Raw genomic sequence first — 9,504 nt, 5'->3', positions numbered from 1 at the left:
TGGTGACAGTCATAAGTATCAGTTAATATTTGTCATATATTTTTGTCATGTCTAAAGCTGAATGAGGAACTGTTTCTTTGAAACGAAAATGTTCTCTTGAAATATGTTGATAACTGTCATGCAACACTTTTAAAATGCTAACGAAATTTTGTTGTCAGTTAATAACTAAAGGAATTCGGTCAGAATGTTGAATTTGACTACTATAATTAAAGCGTGAAAGTTTGACATTCGTTAATTTTAGCTGTGTCATTTGTGATTTCTTTCAATCTTGATTCACTATTACATTTGACATAATGATGCACAAAATCATTTGCGTGCTTCCAATAATCTCTTATGTCAATACAAATACATTTTATACTTAAAAATTTGGGCTTTGAATTTGACTTAATCGTATAGTGTTGATGAACGGATCGGCTATGAAGATAAATGTAGCACGATAGGAGTTTGCAAGATAGTGCAGCCTTCTCAGAACTTAACCTCCATGTCCAAAAATCTGACGAACTTGATACCTACTTCACTTTTTCACTCTCAACCTCTCATTCCACTATCTGAGATACTTCATTCAGCATCCTTTTCTTTTCACCTTTATTTTGCTTTTCTCTTTAATTTTCAAGAGTTGTACATCCAACCACTGCTTTGTTGTAACTGAACATAAACAATTCTTTAAAGTTCCCTCAAAGTTACAGGCTTGTGAGGCCGGAAGTTATCCACATATTCGAGGTGCTTAGATAATGAGAAAACCATGACTTCCACCCACCAGCCCACCGAATGGAATGCCAGTCCGCCAGTCCACCAGTCCGCCGCAGAGTTAGCGCCTAACTGACGGTGGTATTCATTTTCAGCTGAGTGAACTTAAACATCGTGAGATGAAGTGCCTTGCACAACAACACAGCGTTGCTCCCAACCTGTGACTATGTGAAGCGTTGCTCCCAATCTGTGACTCGAACCCACGACAACGCATTCGATTGTCCAACGCCCTAACAACCAGACCATGCACCTTTCGTGAGATAACCAAAATCGCCAGTTTGTAACGAATATTTTCTTTAATGAGCCTCTGTTAAAACGATAAGCGATGTGTTATAGCTAATAAGAACCGTTGCCAGGTTGTTGTAGTCACTGTCGCTGTCGTTGTTATTTTTGTTCTTGCTACTGGTTTCATTGGCCCCGCCTTCTTTCAAGTGAGATCCATACATACACACGCACACACGAACACACATGTGCATACACATGTGCATACACATGTGCATACACATGTGCATACACATCTTTATGTCTACAGAATGTAATTGTAACCAAGGCATTCGAATAGTCTCATGAATGCATGGACGCTCACAGATACGCACATCTTCATATATATATATATATATATATATATATATATATATATATATATATATATATATATATATATATATATACACATGCATATATACATACATACATACATACATACATACAAACATTACCTCCATTACATACGTATATATATCTATGAGCTTCTGCATCATGAGTGTACGTAGGTGGGTATACACACACATACACACACACACGCACACATATATATACATTATATATATACATATATATATATATATATATATACATACATATATATATAAATATATATGAATAAATATATATATATATATATATATATATATATATATATATATATATATATATATATATATATATATATATATATATATATATATATATATATATATATATATATATACATACATGTGTACGTATTTTTTAAATGCTTGTAAGCATGAATATATTTACGTATCTATCATGTACGTTATCAGGAAGCCAGAAGGATAATGAGTAAATTCACGCCCTCCTAGACTGGGTAAAGGAAATAAATAGTTAAGGTTGATATGGTTGGCGTTCTATGTAAAATGTCGCAGTGGGTGGTGACTGGAGGTAGAAATGTGGCCAATAAAGAGAACAGACAGGGATTAACGAATGTTGGTAATTATAAATATATGTATGCACACACATACACATATATATGCATATATGTATACGCATATTTCTATACATGCTTGTGTATATATATGTATGTATATATATATATATATATATATATATATATATATATATATTTCAGGATAGATGCCATTCCACTATATGCGTGTGTGTGTGCGTGTATTACATATATACGTACGCACACGTGTACGTATGTGCGTCGATAGATAGATAAGTTGGTTGGTATGTATTAATGTATGTATATATATATATATATATATATATATATGTGTGTGTGTGTGTGTGTGTGTGTGTGTGTGTGTGTGTGTGTGTGTGTGTGTGTATGTATGTATGTATGTATTTATACAGATATACATATTCATTCATGTATATACAAACTGTATATATATATATATATATATATATATATATGTATGTATGTATGTATGTACGTATGTATGTATATATCTGCATGTATGTATGTTCGTATGTACGTATGAATATATTCATAAACAAAGTATATCTGTTTGTGTGTGAATGTGTGTGAATGTGTGTGTGTGTGTTTGTGTGCACTTATTGACTTATTCTATATGCATATATGGTGTATGTATTGCAACTATTCATTTATATACATGTTTCGTATATCATTTCCTCTCACGGATTGCTTACGAACACATCCTTCTCACATCTTCATATCACAGCAAACATCATATCACCACATCTTTACATCGTTAATACACGAGTAAGAGAGAAAGAGCGAGCGAGAGAGAGAGAGAGAGAGAGAGAGATAGAGAGAGAGAGAAAGAGAGAGAGAAAGAAAGAAAGAGAGAGATTAAGAGAGGTGGGGTGACGAACAGTGCGTGCGAACGGTGAAGTTAGAGACATCATGACATTCCAGATAGGCCAGGTGTATCCACCCACAGCTTTTAAAGTTACAGATTTTCATATCTAGCAAAGCAACTTTCATTCGATTAACCCAACCCTCGTAACCCTCGCTTAGACTGCCAACACCGCTAATATCATTTACAACCAATACCACTTACAACTTCCCACATACTTCGTCATAATTGGCATTGTGGAGACTGATACCTATATCAACCCACCTTTTTTATTAGATAAACGTGAACCCAACCCCTTTGAAAGAAGTGTAGCTATAAAACATTTAAGGTACAGGGCCTAGGTCTCTATTCGACTTTGGCAACAATACTGACTCATTTGGAGAAGGTAAGAATGCTCTCTTCAACTTTTATTACTTTTAAACAAATCTCGCACTCAACGCAATAACACATATAGTTATACATGAACATATCTATCAATCTATCTATCTGTCTATCTATCTATCTATCTATCTATCTATCTATCTATCTATCTATCTATCTATCTATTTATCTATCTATCTATCTATATATCTACCTATCTATCTGCCTATATATATATATATATATATATATATATATATATATACTTATATAACATATATACATATATATATGCATGTGTATAACTATATATGTGTGTGTGTATTGTATAAATATATATATATATATATATATATATATATATATATATACATACATAAATATACATACATATAATAATATATACGTATATATTCATATACACATACGTATTTATATATATACATATATATACATACATATATATACATACATATTTATATATATACATGTAAATCAATGTATAGTGTTTTATATTTTTCGCATATATCTATATATCTATATATCAAGTGTATATATGTGTGTGTGTGTGTGCATATGTATAGGTGTATAGGTATGTATATGCACGAGTGTATGCACGTATGTATTAAATTTTCCTTAAACATCTGTTTAAGAGCAAAGATGCTCTGGTGTAAAACTTAAAGATCATCAAACCTCTGGTCTTCTCAGCATATAATCAGTCACCAGTAGAAAAGCTGTTCTTTTTGAAGTCTATATACGTTTCATTCAGGTAATTAATTTCATGCAGAAAACTTCTTTGAGAAAAAGTCATGCGCTGATGGAGATTAGTGGAACATATACAACTTAACCAGTAGAAATTAAGTAAACGGAAAACCTGCATGTAGAAGACTTGGGATATTAGTCACAGGGTTTCCTTTTCCAAACTTAGGTGATGGACAGATTCGGTAGTATCTCGATTGAGTGAGACGCCTTTTTCAGGGCTAGCCCTGCTCAGGTATTAATTAGAAAGGACCCTTGAAAAGTTATCTAAACAAAGCTTGTCTAATACTAGAACAGCGGCTGGCGGTTGTCCTCTCATGGCAGGCTTACAGGGTAATTTTTGACTTGTCAAGAGGTCGTACCCGGACCAGTTCAATTCATCATATATATATGTGTGTGTAAGTGTGTATGTCGGTATATATATATATATATATATATATATATATATATATATATATATATATATATATATATATATATATATATAAATACATACATATATATATATATATTTATATATATATATATATATATATATATATATATATATATTTATATTTATATATATAAATATACATATATGTAAATGTGCATGTATGTATGTATATATATATATATATATATGGATATTATATACATATATAAACATGCATATATACATACATAAGCATGTATAAACATGTATTCATACATACATACATACATACATACATACATACATACATACACACATTCATGCGTACGTACATACATACGTATGTATTTGCATATATCCATGCGTACAGCCGAGTAGTTAGTGGATTGGGCCTCTGGTCATAAGGATATACGATCGATTCCTTGACCAAGTGGCACGCTGTGTTCTTTGTGCAAGATTCTTCATTTCATATTGCCCCAGCGTGCTCAGCTGAAAAGAAGTACCAGCCTAAAGGAGCTACGGAACTAGGCTGGTACTCACTTCCATTAAGTATATTCAAGGTAAGACAAATGGGGCATTTGGATGCAGGGACATTAAGAGGACAATATATTCCTGAACTCGTGGAAATTTGATGGTTTCAGAAAACTTATCATGACTACTCGACTATGAAACTTCAACTGATTGCAACAATGAAACTCAGAAACGAATTTAATGAGCATAATAATCGGCGATCTTGAATTGAGATAAATACATACATACATACATACATACATACATACATGTATATATATATATATATATATATATATATATATATATATATATATATATATATATATATATATATATACATATATATATACATATATATATATATATACACACACGTAAACGTAGATATATGTGCATATACATATGAATATAGACATACCTGTACACATACATTAATATATACATGAAGGTAGGTTAATATTTCAGTATATGTCTATATATGTGTGTTTGCGTGTTTGTGTGTGCGTGCAGATGTGTGGGTGTGGGTGTGGGTGTGTGTGTAAGTTTACATACATTTATAAATATATGAGAGCGTGTATGTGTGTGTTTGCATATAGATTCGTAAACATACATGTGTGTGGATGTGTATGTATATATGTATATCAGATAAAAGCTTGATAAGGCTGAAACAATGCAATATAAAATACAAAGTGAGAACAGAAAAACAACTGAAGTGTCCTGAAGAAAGGGTCATAACCCCGAAATATAAAAATACAAGGTAAAACGTCAACCGCTGTTCTGTTTTCACTTTTGTAGTTTACTTTGTTCTTCATTTCGCATTGTTTCGAGCTTATCAAGTTTTTATCTAACGTAACATCACAATACCTCGCCCTAACTTTTCTATTCTTGTGTGTGTGTGTGTGTGTGTGTGTGTGTGTGTGTGTGTGTGTGTGTGTGTGTGTGTGTGTGTGTGTGTGCGTGCGTGTGCGTGTGCGTGCGTGCGTGTATGTGTATATGTATGTATATGTACGTATTTATGCATGTATGTGTGTACGCATATATGTATGTACGTATATATGTATGTCGATATACTAAGCGTGGCTTAGTGGCGTGGATATTTGGCATACGATCGCAAGGTCATGTGTTCGATTCCCGGTGAGGTGTTTCTTTCTTTCAGCAAGGCATTTTATTTCACGTTGCTCCAACTGACACAGCCGATTCAATAATTAGTTGCATTCCAAAGGGGCAAGCCTTGTCACTGTCTTTCTTTCGCTGAATTTCCATTGTATGTTAAGAGTATGCGTGTCTGTGGAGTGCTCACCCACTAGCACGTTAACTTTACGAGCAGGCTGTTCTCTTGATCGATTCAACTGGAACACATTTCACCGTAAGCGACAGAGTACCAGTGTATTTGTATATAGTAATCTCTCGCCATATCGCAGTTCACCTATCGCAGTTTAAAGCTTATGACTATTCCTCTGTGGTGTTGTTTTGCATTTATAATAAAATGAACAAATACAAATTATCAAAATAATTTTGAAAAACAATATACAGTACAGTACTGTTTCTACATCGCGGATTTTCTCCTATCGCGTGGGTTTTGGAACGTAAAACCCGAGATAGTCGAGGGATTACTGCATATGTTTATACATATATATATATATATATATATATATATATATATATATATATATATATATATATATATATATATATATATATAAGCAATGTTAATTCTCTAAATGAAGTATTAACAGTAACTGCACGATAAAGTGAAGTATATTGCCACTTAAGTGTGGCTGACCCCTTGGGGTGGATGTTACTGTTGCTTTTAGCCCCAGGAGGACATCTCCTCCAGCTGGCTTATCGACACACTACATATATATATATATGTGTGTGTGTGTGTGTGTTTGTGTGTGTAGTAGGGGTTCACTCCCCTGCTCGCAGGTATGCATCATTAACCAGCTAGCAGAGATGTCCTCTTGAGGTTAAAAATTCACAGTGAAGTCCGTTCGAACGGAACAACCATGTTGAAGTGATTACGTACACGACTTGCTAGTATAACTACTGCATTCATCTCTTAGAGAGCTTTTAGGACTCCCTTTTTTTGCTTATAAGTATGTATATATACACATGTGTGTGTGTGTGTGTGTGTGTGCGGGCGGGCGGCCGGGCGGCCGGGCAGGCGGGCGGCCGGGCAGGCGGGCGGCCGGGCGGGCGTGTGTGTGTGTGTGTGTGTGTGTGTGTGTGTGTGTGTGTGTGTGTGTGTGTGTGTGTGTGCGTGTGTGTGTGTGTGTGTGTGTGTGTATGTGTGTGAATTTATTGATAATTTTTTCTGGATAATTTTCGATTTGCAAATTATATTATTCGCTAAAATAAGTCTGAAACCATTGGTCCAGGAGTTAGATGGTAAATGTTTTTATTTTTCATTCCCTTCGAAGTTTTATGCCTAAATAGTCATATTGAATTTAACTGTTCTTTCTAGCGTTCAAGGGATCCATATGATGAATGCCTCTTATGTGTTTAAATGTACATTGTATTTATATGAATAATATATAGTCTATTGACTAAATTTTACACGCTACGCCACTGGTAGTAGAAATTTCTAATATTCCTCATTATCCTTGATAATATTAATTATTGATAAATTTTTTCTGGATAATTTTTTATTTGAAAAGCCGGCATTCTATTTACTGCCGACAAGGAGCTGCGCTTGCACGGTAAGTTTGAAAAATTAGAATGTATAAGCGTGGGGCATATAGTGGATTGCCTCGTGTATATATGTTTAATATAAGGTGTACCTGCTAAAGAAAACTTCACCTAGCAAATTATTTTATTTGCTAAAATAAGTCTGAAACCATTGGTCCAGGAGTTAGATGGTAATCCCTTCGAAGTTTTATCCCTAAATAGTGATATGGAATTTAACTGTTCTTTCTAGCGTGCAAAGAATCCATATGATGAATGCCTCTTATGTGTTTAAATGTACGCCGTATTTATATGAATAATATATAGTCTATTGACTAAACTTTACACGCTAGGCCACTGGTAGTAGAAATTTCTAATATTTCTAATTTCCCTTGAAAATATTAATTATTGATAATATTAATTATATATGTATATATATATATAATATTAATTATTGATAATATTAATTAATTATATATATATATATATTTAATTAATATTATCAATAATTGATATTATCAATAATTAATATTATCAAGGGTAATTAGAAATATTAGAAATTTCTACTACCAGTGGCCTATATGTACATATACATATACATATACACATATATAAATGTGTATGTATAAACATATACGTGTGTGTGTGTATATATATACATTTACTGGGAGTTTATTATCTTACGACGACAGAAGTTAGGAAATAATCGTCGCCTCAGGGAAGTCTACCAAATGTGAAGATATTTCGTCTAGAAGTACTGTAAAACACGGGAGTATGAGAACATAGTAACTGTTCAATGGAGCTTATGGCTATTATAATGATAATGATGGTGAGGCATAATACAGTAGTCTTCTGACATAACGGACACGGATATAACGGACAATCACTTATAACAGACAAAATTGTCCGGTCCGGATTTTTGTAATGAAAATTTCAGATAGATTTCGGCTCCTATAATGGACTCGGATCTAACGAACAATCGCTTATAACGGGCGATTTTTCTCGACTTCAATGGTCAAAAACAATGTAAATTTCCTCGGTTATATCTCAACTTATAAATGTCTGTTTTAAGCAATGTTTTGACTTACTTCTAGCAAATCCAGTTGGTTTGCTCGTAGCTTTTAAATATTCAATTTGCTCGCGTATGTTTTAATGTTTTACACTGTTTACTTTGCTCCTGTATATTTTAATGTTTCTAGCAACCCTAGTTGATTTGCTCGTAGCTTTTGGATATTTAATTTGCTCGCATATGTTTTAATGTTTTTTGCCGTTATTTCTAATGTTTTGACATGTCAGCGCCCCCACCTTTCGCTACTGTGACTGACGATAGAAGAGGCAGCGAACGCGTTGTTTTCTGATTGGCTGAAAATTCTGAAATTTATCAAACTTTGAACATCTGTAACATTTTCGCGAAATTTTTAAATAAATGAATAACAAATTCAGATTCAGCGTCACAAATTACATCTATATACTACATTAGAAACTTTTTTTGGAGATTTTCACTTACATTGACGAAAACCACAAAGATTCATGCATTTTTGTCACGTTTATGTCGTTTTGCTGTGCGAATTTGTATTTTTTCGTGTTGAACTTTCCATTTCCATCCAAGATGAGCAGTTCGAAAAGGAAAAGGAGTACTCTAACCACCGATAAAAAGTTGGAAATTTTAGAATACTGTGACAAGAATAGCTTGATGAAAAAGACAGCTATTGCCCCATACTTTGAAATTCCAAAACAGACACTCATAGACATTAGTAAAATAAGAAAAAGATCAGAGAGGAATCGAGAAAGAAGGACGCAAAAGCAGGCTTATTTGTTTATATATTGCAAACTAAGACAAACGACTGCCATGTCTAGCAAACAGGTATAACCTGTACTGACGAAGGATTATACCCAGAAACCAGCTGCTCCATTGGTTCCTGTCAGCGCTAGATGGGAGATGTTCACTCCCTTGTTTGCAATATAACGGACACAGATAGT

General features: G+C 33.4%; 1 protein-coding gene across 3 annotated transcripts in view; it reads left to right on the top strand.

Annotated features, from left to right (window-relative positions):
* The first annotated feature begins 2,730 nt into the window (after positions 1–2,730).
* LOC106879925 (uncharacterized) overlaps positions 2,731–9,504 on the top strand; it is an 86,444-nt gene continuing 79,670 nt past the window's right edge. The window contains exon 1 of one of the 3 annotated variants that reach the window (XM_089354556.1): positions 2,731–3,198. The gene's annotated coding sequence lies outside the window, so the exon portion shown is untranslated. The remainder of the gene's footprint in view (positions 3,199–9,504) is intronic. The other 2 variants (XM_014929677.3, XM_014929678.3) reach the window with 2 other exon arrangements.

The sequence above is a fragment of the Octopus bimaculoides genome, chromosome 7 (assembly GCF_046866305.1).
Source record: "Octopus bimaculoides isolate indiv1 chromosome 7, ASM4686630v1, whole genome shotgun sequence".
In the NCBI taxonomy this organism is placed as follows: domain Eukaryota; kingdom Metazoa; phylum Mollusca; class Cephalopoda; order Octopoda; family Octopodidae; genus Octopus; species Octopus bimaculoides.
The sequence above is the reverse complement of the archived record's forward strand: the minus strand, read 5'-3'. Positions and strand labels throughout refer to the sequence as shown.